The sequence below is a fragment of the Narcine bancroftii genome, chromosome 3 (genome assembly GCF_036971445.1).
Source record: "Narcine bancroftii isolate sNarBan1 chromosome 3, sNarBan1.hap1, whole genome shotgun sequence".
Taxonomy (NCBI): domain Eukaryota; kingdom Metazoa; phylum Chordata; class Chondrichthyes; order Torpediniformes; family Narcinidae; genus Narcine; species Narcine bancroftii.
Genome location: NC_091471.1, coordinates 327510885 through 327523537, shown reverse-complemented (window position 1 = coordinate 327523537; position 12653 = coordinate 327510885). Strand labels below are relative to the sequence as shown.

Below are 12653 nucleotides of genomic sequence, written 5' to 3'. Positions count from 1 at the left end.
ACAGAAATGCTGGAGGAACTCAGCCAGTCTCTCAGCATCCATAGGAGGTAATGATCTCGGGCCTCAGCTTTTCTTCATTGTGGAAGCAGAGAACAGGAAGGCATCAGAATAAAGTCTGAAGACTGGCCAGGGGAGGAACTCAGCCCAACAAAAGGTGTTCATTGGCTATGATAAGGAGAGGTGAGGATTCTCCAATCACAGTGTCTGCATACTTTGCTGTTTCACTCTGTGTTTTGATGAAGGGTTGATCCCACCCTGACTACACTCTTGACCTTCTACACCGTCAGGAAAAAGATTCACGAGTGTGAGATCACGCGCCCCCCCAGGTTCATGGACAGTCTCTTTCGCGCCCGTTATCAGGCTCCTGAATGAACATACCACAGAAGTTCTGTTGCCTTTGCTCTGCCCTATCTGATCTCTACTGCTCTGCACTTGCGTGCTGGATCACACTTGTAAGAGATGTCCACCTGGGCTACTCAGAACAAACTTGGCATGTGATAATGAACTTAAAATGGACCCTCTCTTCTTGTGTACGATGCTCAAGACCAAAGAGTGTGGGCCAAACCCACAAGACCGTAAGACACAAGAGCAGAAATAGGCCACTCTGCCAATTGAGTCTGTCCCACCATTCAATCATGAGCTGATCCGTTCTCCCACTCAGCCCCAATGCCCGGCCTTCTCCCATAACCTCTGATGCTCTGGCTAATCAAGAACCTCTGTTTTAAATTCACCCAATGACCTGGCCCCCACATCTGCCTGTGGCAACAAATTCTGCAGATTCACCGCCCTCCAGCTGAAGAAATTCCTCTACATCTATTCTAAGCGGACAACTGTCAATCCTGAAATTGTGCCCTCTTGTCCCAGACTCTCCCACTGAGGGGAAACAACCTTTCTACATCTACTCTGTCCATGCCCTTCGACGTTCAAAATGTTTCAACGAAATCATAACTACATAAGAAATAGGAGCAGCAGTCAGCTATCCGGCCCTTCGAGCCTGCTCCATCATACAATGAGATCACAGGTGATCTGATGAGAGGCTCATCTCCACCTACCTGGCTTTTCTTCCATATACCTCAATTCCCCTTCTATATGAAAATCTATCCAACCTTGTCTTAAATATATTTACTGAGGTCGTCTCCACTGCTTCAATGGCCAGCGAATTCCACAGATTCCTCACCCTCTGGAAAAAGCAATTCCATCCTAAATCTACTTCCCTGAATCTTGAGGCTATGTCCCCTAGTTCTGGTCTCCCCCATCAATGGAATCCACCTCATTCCACTAAATTGCAATGAATACAGGCCAAGAGCTGTCAAACATCTGTCATATAACCTTTTCATTCCCCAAAACCTCTCCAACCTCAGCACATATTGTGGAGGCTGGGTCACTGGGTGCATTTAATGCAGAGGATTAGCCAGAGCATCAAAGCGTACGGGAGAAGGCCAGGCAGTGGGGAAGAATGAATCAGCTCTCGATGGAATGGCAGGGCAGATTCGTTGGGCAGAATGACCTAATTCTGCTCCTACATCTTATGACAGGCAGGAGGAGGTACGCTACTGCGGCTATGGGAGAGCAGGAGGTGGCACAGAGAACCATGAACATTCTGCAGCTCTGAGGGAGCATCTTGCTTCTCTTCTTGGTAGGGGGGCCACTGGGTGAATCTTTACACAGCAAACAAATGTGCTTCAATGCATGTGACAAAGGGATCTTTCAAAGCAATTCAACCTCCTCACTGCAGTCCCAACTATGAGTGAGCTGGTATTGAACAAGAAAAACAACAATGAGGTAAAAGGTTAGCGTGGTACTGAGGACTCGTGAAAGACCACATTGAGCAGAAAGCTAAAACAACCAAGGCGGTAGGTCACATTTCACCCAGCACGAAAAACTAATCAGAAGAGAATTTCACCCACAAATTCTGTTCACTGACAAACCAACGGCCCTCCCCTTTTCAAACAACCATATCCCTCCACACCCCTCCCATCCATGCACCTGTCCAAATTTTTCTTTTGTCAAAATGGAGCCCGCATTCACCAATTCAGCTGGCAGCTCGTTCCAAACTCTGTGAAATTCCCCCATATTCTCTGGTTCATATCTCACCGACCATCAGTAAATGCAAACAGGCACCCCAATCAAATCTCCCACCTCTCTTTTCCGCTCCAGGGAATAAAAACCTGTTTAACCTTTCCCTGTAACTCAGTTCAAGTACTGTCAATCTCCTAGTAAATCTCCTCTGACTCTTGTCGTCAGGTGACCAAAACTGCACACAATACTCCACATTTTGGCCAAGTCATCAGGTGCATTTAAGGCAGAGATTTCAGATTTATTGTCAGAGTACATCACTTAAAACCCTAAGATTCCTTTCCCCTGCAGGTGAGGCAGAATTACCACTAACTGATAGCGCAAAAAAGACTGTACTCGACGTACATACGCAAACAAGGAAATGCAAAGACAGTGAATGTAAGCAAACTAACTGTGCATACAGAGAGAACAAAAAGAAAATCAATGAAGTGCAAGTAAGAGTCCTTAAATGAGTCCCTGATTGGGTTTGTTATTGAGGATTCTGATGGTGGAGGGGTGGCAGCCGTTCCTGAACCTGGTTATGAGTCTTGTGGCTCTTTCCTGATGGCTGCAGCGAGAACAGAGCATGTTCTGGGCAATGTGGATCCTTGATGATTGTTGCTGCTCTCCAACGGCAGCGTTCCCCATAGGAGATGGTGAGAAGGGTTTTGTCTGCGATATCCTGAGCTGTGTCCACTACCTTTTACAGGGCTTTTCACTTAGGGGGTATTGGTGTCCTCGTATCAGACCACGATGCCAGGGCATCAAAGATTATGGGGCGAAAGCCGGACAGTGGGACTGAGTGGGGAACTGGATCAGCTCACCAATGGCACAAGATGACAAGGAGCAGAAGTTGACCAATCAGCCCATCGAGTCTGCTCCACCATTTAATCATGAGCTGATCCTCATCACTCAGCCCCACTCTCCTGCCTTCTTCCATAACCTTTGAGAGCCCTGACTAATCAAATACCTATCAATCTGCCTTAAATACACCCAATGATCTCAGTTCCACAGCCGCCTGTGGCAACGTTCCACATACTCACGAACCTCTGGCTGAAGAATTTGTTCCACACATGTTAAATTAATGCCCTTTTATCCTGAAGTTGTACCCTCTTATCCTAGAATCCCCTATCGTGAAAAACATCCTTGCCATATCTACACTGTCCAGGCATTTCAACATTAGAAATGACTCTACGAGCTCCCCCTCATCCTTCTGTACTCCAATGAGTACAGTCCAAGAGTCTACAACTTTACCATGACATCTCAACTATTATTGTGGATATTGCTGAAGGTTGTTGTTGGTTACAATATGGACAGGATGCAGATTTGGGCAGAGAAATGGCAGATGGTGTTCAATCCAGGTAAGTGTGAGCTGATGGATTTTGGAAGGACAAACCAGAAGGCTGAGTACAAGGTTAATGGTGGAGGAACAGGGGACCTTGGGGTTCAAATCCATACATCTCTCAAGGTTGCTGTGCAGGTAAAGAGGATAGTTAGGAAGGCCGATGGGATGTGGGCTTCATTAATACGGAGATTGAATTAAAGAGTTGAGAGGTCACATTGCAACTCTACGCATCTCAGGTGAGACCTCATTTTGAGTACTGTGTTCGGTTCTGGTCACCTCATTACAGGAAGGATGTGGAAGCTATGGAGAGGGTGTAGAGGAGATTGACCAGGATGTTGTCTGGATTGGAAAATAAGTCTTATGAGGCAAGGTTAGCAGAGCTGGGATTTTTCTCTTTGGAGCAAAGAAGGATGAGAGGTGACTTTATTAAGTTAGAGGTCCACAAGATTCTGAGAGGCATGGACAATGTGGACAGCCAGGAACTTTTTCCTGGGGAATGGATGAGCAAACACCAGAGGACATCTGTACAAAGCGAAGGGAGGGAAGTTTAGGGGAGACATCAGGGGAAGTTTATTTTTAATCATAAATAGGTTGGCTCAACATTGAGGGTTGAAAGGCCTTTACTGTGCTGCAGTGTTCTACATTATGGTCTGTCAGCATTTTGCATCAGGACCCTTTCATCAAGATTCTGCCTGCAGGTGGTCCATGAATCTTTGGGCCCCCCACCCCACTCTGGCCCCTGCCCTCCCTCGGCAATTCCCTCTGCACCTGTTTCCCCACCTTGACAATCTGGTTCGGTAGTGTGCAAGCAGTTTGCAAGAGAGCTGAACAATGGCAAGCAACGAAATGAAAATTAAAGAAACCCTGCACGAACACATTGCCATCAAAACTGCGGTCAGCAGGAACCACAGGGGTATTTACTGCTTTTTAAAAAAAATACAAAAAGGAACAGGAAATAAAACCTGGTTATAATTTTGCTGAGCTGAGGTGTTTTCCAAGCCACCCTAACTAGCCACAGTGGCACAAGTCTCTTTAGTGCTTCACGTCTGCCTGGCCCTCAGTCCCACCTTCCCTTAGAGAGCAGCCCTACATGGAGCTCAGGAAATGAGGATGGCACAAGGCGATTGCACGAAGGGGAAAACTTTGCTGCAAACTATTCCTTCACTATCAACCCTGGAGGCGGTTAATCCTTGGCAGGCTCCAATTTTAAGACATTGGAGTCCACTCCACCATCCAATCATGACCTGGTCCATTCTTCCGCTCAGCACCACTGCCCAGCCTTCGCCCCATCACTCTTGATGCTCTGGCTAATTAAAAGCCCGTCAATCTCTGTTTTAAACTTGGTCCACCAACACAACCTTGCACTCAATTTCACCAAAACTAAAGAGCTGATTGTTGACTTCAAGAAAGGAAAGTCAGAGGTGTACAATGCAGTGATCTTTGGGGAAATCAGAGGTGGAGAGGGAGTCACCATCTCGGAGAATCTTTCCTGGACCCCACACACGAATGGTTACATGAAGAAAGCCCGTCAGCCCCTCTAATTTCCTCAGGAGTTTGCAAAGGTTTGTTATGACATCTGAAATCCTGGCAAATTTCTGCAGAGGTGCAGTGGAAAGTGTGCTGACTGGCTGCATCATAGTTTTGTATAGGGGACACCATTACTCCTGAGCGTAAAGCCCTACAAAATGTAGTGGACACAGCCAAAGATATCACAGGCAAAAGTGATAGGTTCCCCCACCATTGAGAACATCTATGGGGAAACTTGCCATTGGAGCAATCATCAAAGACCCACAGCACCCAGCATACGCTCTGTTCTCACTGCTGCTATCATGAAAGAGGTCTAGGTGTCATACGACTCACAACCACCAGGTTCAGGAACAGCTGCTACCCCTCCTCCATCAGACTCCTGAACAACAAGGCCTTATGACAGGTGCATGGATCAAAGTAAAAGGCAAGGTTATGAGGTAGGGAGGGTTTTTTTTTGGTAAGAATATATAGGTCAGCACAACATAATGGCCGAAGGGTCTGTACTGCGCTGTCATGTTTCATGTTCAAACCTGGATGCTGTCCAGCAATGTGCCTGCAAGCAACCTGTCAGCCTGGATCAACCAGCCACACCCTTGGCTCTGCCTCAGCAGGCAGCAAGTTCAAACATTTGGTCTCATTCAGATCATTCTGGAGCAACAGCAAGGCTGGGTTTCATGGCGAGAGAAGTCTTCCCTCTGACACACTTAGCGGCCTTCCTGCTGGGTGAAATGCTGCCAGGACTGCTTGGTTCCAAGAGTGCACTGTTTGCCCCAGTGACCTGAACAAAGAGTCTTCAACACCTGGGGTGGAGGTGGGGGGAGGTGGGAGAAGAACCGGAAGTTATCTGCACATCCTTGTCGATACATCTCTGAGAAACCACAGCAGCAGGAATACATCATGTAATCACTCATTCAAGGCCTCAAGAAAAAGGAGCAGAAATGGGCCATTCAGTCCATCAAGTCCATTCCACCATTCAATCACGAGCTGATCCATTCTTCTACTCAGCCCCATTGCCCGGCCTTCTTCCCAAAACTTTTGATACTCTGACTGTTCAGATACCTGTCAACTTCTGCCTTAAATGCACCCAATGACCTGGCCTCCTCAGCCATCTGTGCTAGCAATTTCTCCCCATCTTGAAGTTGTGCCCTCTCGTCCTCTACTCCCCTAGCACGGGAAAACAACTGTGCCACATCTATTCTGTCCACACCTTTTAACATTTGAAATGCTTCCACGAGGTTCACTCCACCTCATTTTTCTAAGCTTCAAGGAGTACAATCCAAGAGCTGTCAAACATGCAGCATGATCACAGGCCCCTTCAGCCCATGAACTCCTGCTGCCTAATTACACCCAATTGAGCTACAACCCCAGCATATTTTGAAAAGTGGGAGGAAACCTGAGCACCTGGAGGAAACCCACGCAGACATGGGAGAACGTACAGGCTCCTCAGAGACAGTGCCAGATTCAAATCCCAGTCACCAGTGTTAGGGTTGTAAAACGTTGCGCTAACAGCCATGCTAACTGTAGCGCCCCACGGTATGTTAATACCTTCATGACAGCAACTTCTCTGCTATTTAAATTTAAACATACAGCATGGTAACAGACCCTTTCAGCCCATGAATCCGTGCTGCCCAATTTACACACAATTAACCTACACCTTCGATACGTTTTCAAATGGTGGAAGGAAACTGGAGCCCCCGGGGAAAACCCATGCAGACACAGGGAGAATATACAAACTCCTTACAGACAGAACGGGGATTCGAATCCCGGTCCAGATTGCTTGCGCTGTAAAGGCGTTGCGCTGACTACTACGCTAACTATATGGTATGCTAATCCCTTCATTCCAGCAACTTTTCTGCTATTTGCAGCATCTTGCCAATGCTTCCAGTTTCACCTTTGTTTCAGAAGGAATTCTCTTTTCCTTGAAATCTATTTTTAATGCGCCACGTTAGGGCACTAGATGTAAACACAACTGCGGGCATGTTGAGCAAACAATGAATTCAGCACCCATGGTAGAAATGGTTTGTAGAGCGTTTTGGGTCGGGACCCTTTCAGGAAGGAGTTCCTGCAGCAGCTCGTTAATTTAGGTTCAAGTGGATTGTCATCTAATTGCATGAGTACATCCCAACAAAATAGCAGTCCTCAGTGATAAACATGCAGACACATAACCAGGCATAACACACATATAGACAAGTGAGAAAAATGCAAAATATACATGTATAAAAATAAATAAATATTGTTTAATAAACGGTAGAGACTTGGAGGGTCAGCATGAGCAGTTCCTTTGGTCGTTCCGCATTCTCACTGCCCATGGGAAGAAGCTGTTTGTCAGCCTGGTGGTGCTGGCTTTGATACTCCTGTATCTCTTTCCCGACGGGTGCAGCTGAAAGATGTTGCGTGCAGAGGTGGAAGGGGTCCTCAATGCTTTTACCCTCTTCAGACCACGATCCCGGTAGATGGTGGAGGAAGGGGATGAAAGAGGGAGGCTCCACTGATCCTCTCTGCTGCTCTTATGGTCCAAACTCAGCCACCTACAAATACCTTAATAAAGTCCATGTGCGAAACAGCCACTGCCCTTCCCTCATCAACCACCTTGTCACCTCCTCAAATTGGTAAGACATGACCTACACCTTACAGAGCCAATGCTGGCTGCCCCGACTCTATAGAGAGGAGTGAAACACCAAAGTCTGCAGACACTGTGATCATTGTCAAAACACACAGAAATGCAAGAAGAATTCAGCCGGGCTCGCAGAGACCACAGGAGGTAAATACATACTCCCAATGTTTTAGGCCTGACCCTTCCTCAAGCCTTGAAACTTGCTTTGAGGAAGGGCTCAAGCATGAAACATCAGTAATATATCTCTGCCTCTTATGACCACAGCAAGACCAGTCGAGTTCCCCCGGCATCTGTGTTTTGGTCCCTAATCTTACCACCACTTCCCAAATGTGCATGAATTCCATCCCCAAGTATCCTTTCCAATAGTTTCGCAATCAGATGACTTTGGCTTATAATTTCCTAAATTCTGCTCCACCACACCCCCTTCTTGAACGAAGGCTAGAATTTATTTTCCCTTGGAACATAAGAGATTTGAGTGGTGACCTTATAAATGTGTACAAATCATGTGGGATCATTGATGAAGGGAACTGAACATGGAACATTACAACACTGGCCCTTCAGCCCACGATATTGTGCTGATCTATATAAATCTACTCAACAATCTAACCCTTCCCTCCTTAACATCAATAATCCCCTATTTTTCTTTAATCTTTACTGCCAGAGGAGTCACGTGATGGAGTAGTGGCCGGTCAGGGAACTCCAGCCCTCTCCAGAAAAGTTTAAAAAAAATACACAAAACACAAAGGCACAAGCATAAAAATTAAAACAAAGTGAAAGTAAAGGTGGGAAGAAAATGGCAGCGAAGAAAGAAAAGTCGAAAGCAACGGGAAGAAGAGAAGAAGAAAGAACGTTGGTAGCAGAAGGAGAAGGCCTTACTTGTCCGAGGAGGCCCGCCGCGGAGAGAGAAGCCCGCTCCCTAAGGTCAGTTGAAGTCCCGAGCTCGGGACTACAAAAATGGCTCACGGAGCCAAGTAAAAGTGCGCAACCGCGCATGAAAAAAAACACACTTTCGGGAGGGGGGACCAGCTGAGGAGTCGATCTCCACAGCTGAGAATGACAGCTGCAAAACAACAACAGGAAGAGAACATAGAAAATAAAGAGAACAAGAAAGAAGAGAGTAAAAAGAAAACAAGGAAACAACAGATGACCAACCCAGAGGAAGAAGAAGAAGAAGAACATAGAGAAATGGAAGAAGAAAGGAAAGGCAAGACAATGGATATATTTTTTTTTAAAGAATATATGGAATCAGTAAAAGAATGGCAATTACAAGATTTTAGTGAAATAAAAAGAAGAATTAAAAGTGCAGAAGAAAAAATGAATAGATTAGAGATGGTCATATCCAGATATAGGAAAAAGAGTGGACAAGGTGGAAGAACAAGAAACAGCCATAGAAATGGAAGTAGAGGACTTAAAAAAGAAATTAGAACAATCTAATAAAAAAGTTAAAGAGACAGATATTATGGAAAATTATAATAGAAGAAATAATATAAAGATAGTGGGCCTTAAGGAAGATGAAGAAGGCAAGAATGTGAGAGAATTTCTAAAAGATTGGATCCCCAGGGTCCTAGGAAGACCAGAATTACAGAAAGAAATGGAAATAGAAAGGGCACATAGAACATTATCGCCGAAACCACAGCCACAACAAAAACCAAATTCCATTTTAGTAAAATGCTTAAGATATACAACAAGAGAAAATATATTGGAGAAAGCAATGAAGAAAATAGAGAAGACAAAAAGCCACTGAAATACAAAGGTCAAAAATTTTTTTTCTATCCAGACATAAGTTTTGAACTCCTGAATCCTATGGAAAAAAGGATATAAATTTATGCTAAAGTACACAGCGGTACTTAAAATAGTTATTCCAGGGTAGCAAAACAGACTATTCTCAGATCTGGAGGAAGCTCGAAAATTTGCTGAACAACTACAAAATAGGCAGAGAGATGAAGACATGTAACGAGAGTAAAAATGACCACAAACTATATGTATGTGTGTATATGGGTATATATATATATGTGTGTATGAATATACACATGAGTGTACCCGTATTTAAAAGAAAATATAGAGTATAGATAAGAATTAATAAGGGAAAGAAAGGGAAGAGAGGAAGTAAGGAGGGAATTAAGAGAATGACCTTTCTTGTATATGAAAACTAAAATCTTTTCTGGGGGGGCTGGGTGGGGAGGTGTTAAGGTCACTGCGAAATCAGTTGACGCTTGCGAGTGAATTCGCAAATCCAAATGGAGAGGGGAGATGTGGTTGCCCGACAACGGATAAAGGGCAACTCAGGAAGGGGAGGGGATAGTGGGGTTAAAGAAATTTTAGATAGGAGAATAAGGGAAATGTTTGATGTTTTAGATATGTTGTCTTATAAAGTGTTCAAAAAAAGAAAGCAGAAATGGATAAGAAGGAAAGGTGATGATGAGGAAATGGAAAGGAAAAATAAACAAAGTATGAAATGGCTATGTTGAACTATAAGACTTTAAATATTAACGGAATACATAACCAAATCAAAAGGAAGAAACTGCTAAATTTACTGAAAAAAGAAAAAATTGATATAGCATTCGTGCAAGAAACACATTTAACTGAAATGGAGCACAAGAAATTAAAGAGAGATTGGGTAGGACATGTAACAGCAGCGTCATATAATTCAAAAGCTAGAGGAGTAGCTATATTAATCAGTAAAAATGTACCAATTAAAATAGAAGAGGAAATAATAGATCCAGCAGGGAGATATGTAATGATAAAATGTCAGATATCCCTCCAAGAATGTATAGATGGAGATTAAACTCCATGCTACTTAAAAGGCAGGATTTTAGAGAATTAATTGAAAGACAAATTAAAATGTACTTTGAAATAAATACGGAATCAGTGAAAGATAAGTTTATACTATGGGATGCAATGAAAGCGTTCATTAGAGGGCAAATAATAAGTTATGTAACCAAGATGAAGAAGGACAACAATCAGGAAACAGAGTAGTTGGAAAGAGAAATAGTAAATATAGAAAAAGAATTAGCAATGAAGGAAGACACAAGTAAAGGAAGAGAATTGGCAGATAAAAAAATAAAATATGAAACACTACAAACATATAAGGTGGAGAAGAACATAATGAAGACGAAACAGAAATATTATGAACTAGGAGAAAAAACGCACAAAATTCTAGCATGGCAGCTTAAGACAGAAGAAACTAAGAGAATGGTATTGGCATCAAGGAAAAAAGACAAACAAATCACATATAATCCAACGGAGATTAATGAAAACTTCAGAGAATTCTACGAACAATTATACCAAACTAAAAACGAAGGGAAAGAAGACAAAATAGATGAATTTTTAACTAAAATTGAACTAACAAAATTACAAATAGAGGAACAAAATAAATTAACAGAACCATTTGAAATAGTAGAAATACAAGAGATAATAAAAAAACTACCAAATAATAAAACACCAGGAGAGGATAGATTCCCAATAGAATTCAATTAAACATTTAAAGATTTATTAATTCCTCCCCTCCTGGAAGTAATCAACCAGATTGATAAAACACAAAGCTTACCAGATTCATGCAAATCAGCAATAATTACAGTAATACCGAAGACAGGGAAAGATCCACTCGCACCAGCGTCATATAGACCAAGATCTGTACTTAACACAGATTACAAGATAATAGCTAAACTATTAGCAAACAGATTAGCCGACTATGTACCAAAAATAGTAAATCTAGACCAAACTGGATTTATTAAAAAAAGACGAACAACAGACAATATTTGTAAATTTATTAACTTAATTCATGCAGTAGAAGGAAATAAAACTCCAACAGTAGCGGTTGCTTTAGACGCAGAGAAGGCCTTTGACAGAGTAGAATGGAATTATTTATTCAAAGTACTACAAAAATTCAGTTTACCAGAGAAATATATTAATTGGATTAAAGCATTATATAAGGGGCCATTGGCGAAAGTGACAGTAAATGGATATATATCAAAGCAATTTAAATTAAGCAGATCAACAAGGCAGGGATGCCCACTATCACCCTTATTGTTCGCGTTAGCCATAGAACCATTAGCAGAACTGATATGAACAGAAAATAAAATAAAAGGGATAAAAATAAAAGACAAGGAATATAAAATCAGTTTATTTGCTGATGACGTTATAGTATACTTAACAGAACCAGAAATATCAATAAAAGAATTACATAAGAAATGGAAGGAATATGGAGAAGTGTCGGGTTACAAGATTAACGCAAATAAAAGTGAAGCAATGCCAATGAATAATGCAGATTTCTCAAAATTTAAGAAAGAATCACCATTCAGATGGCAAATGCAACCAATACGATACCTAGGTATACAAATAAATAAAAACCTCGGCCATCTATATAAACTCAATTATTATCCACTAATGAAAAAATTACAGGATGACTTAGAGCATTGGAAAGACTTACCACTAACACTAATAGGAAGGATAAACTGTATTAAAATGAACATTTTTCCAAGGATACAATACCTATTTCAGGCATTGCCAATACACTTGACGGAGAAATTCTTCAAGGAGTTAAAGAAAATAATAAGGAAATTTTTATGGAAAGGGGGGGAAACTGAGGATAGGACTAGATAAATTAACAGAATGGTATAAACAAGGAGGCTTACAACTGCCAAACTTTAAAAATTATTATAGAGCCGCACAATTAAGATACCTATCAGATTTTTATCAAACAAGGGAAAAGCCAGATTGGACTAGATTAGAACTAGATAAAATAGGGGAGAAGATACTTGAACATATATTATATAAATGGGATGAAAAACTGGTACAATGTAGTAATTCTCCAGTATTACATCATCTGCTGAATATTTGGAAGAAGATTCATGTAGAAAGGAATAAAACAAATTATCAAGATACAGTGTTGGCATACTACCATCTGAAATCCTACTTGAAGGACAAATTGAGAAGCAGTCTTAGGTTACCAGAGGGAAGTAATTTTGAATATGTGATTACAGATACAATGATAATCAAAAAATTTATAACAAATATGTATATTAAACTGCAAGAAAAGGAGAATGAAGAAACAAATGGTAAAACTAAACAAAAATGGGAACCAAATTTAAACATAAAGATAAAGAAGGAAAC

At 42.1% G+C, this 12653-nt stretch overlaps 1 protein-coding gene across 8 annotated transcripts in view; it reads right to left on the bottom strand.

The window, feature by feature from the left end:
* Positions 1–12653, bottom strand: part of LOC138759144 (serine/threonine-protein kinase WNK3-like) — a 134455-nt gene that overhangs the window by 88175 nt on the left and 33627 nt on the right. The window lies entirely within an intron of this gene.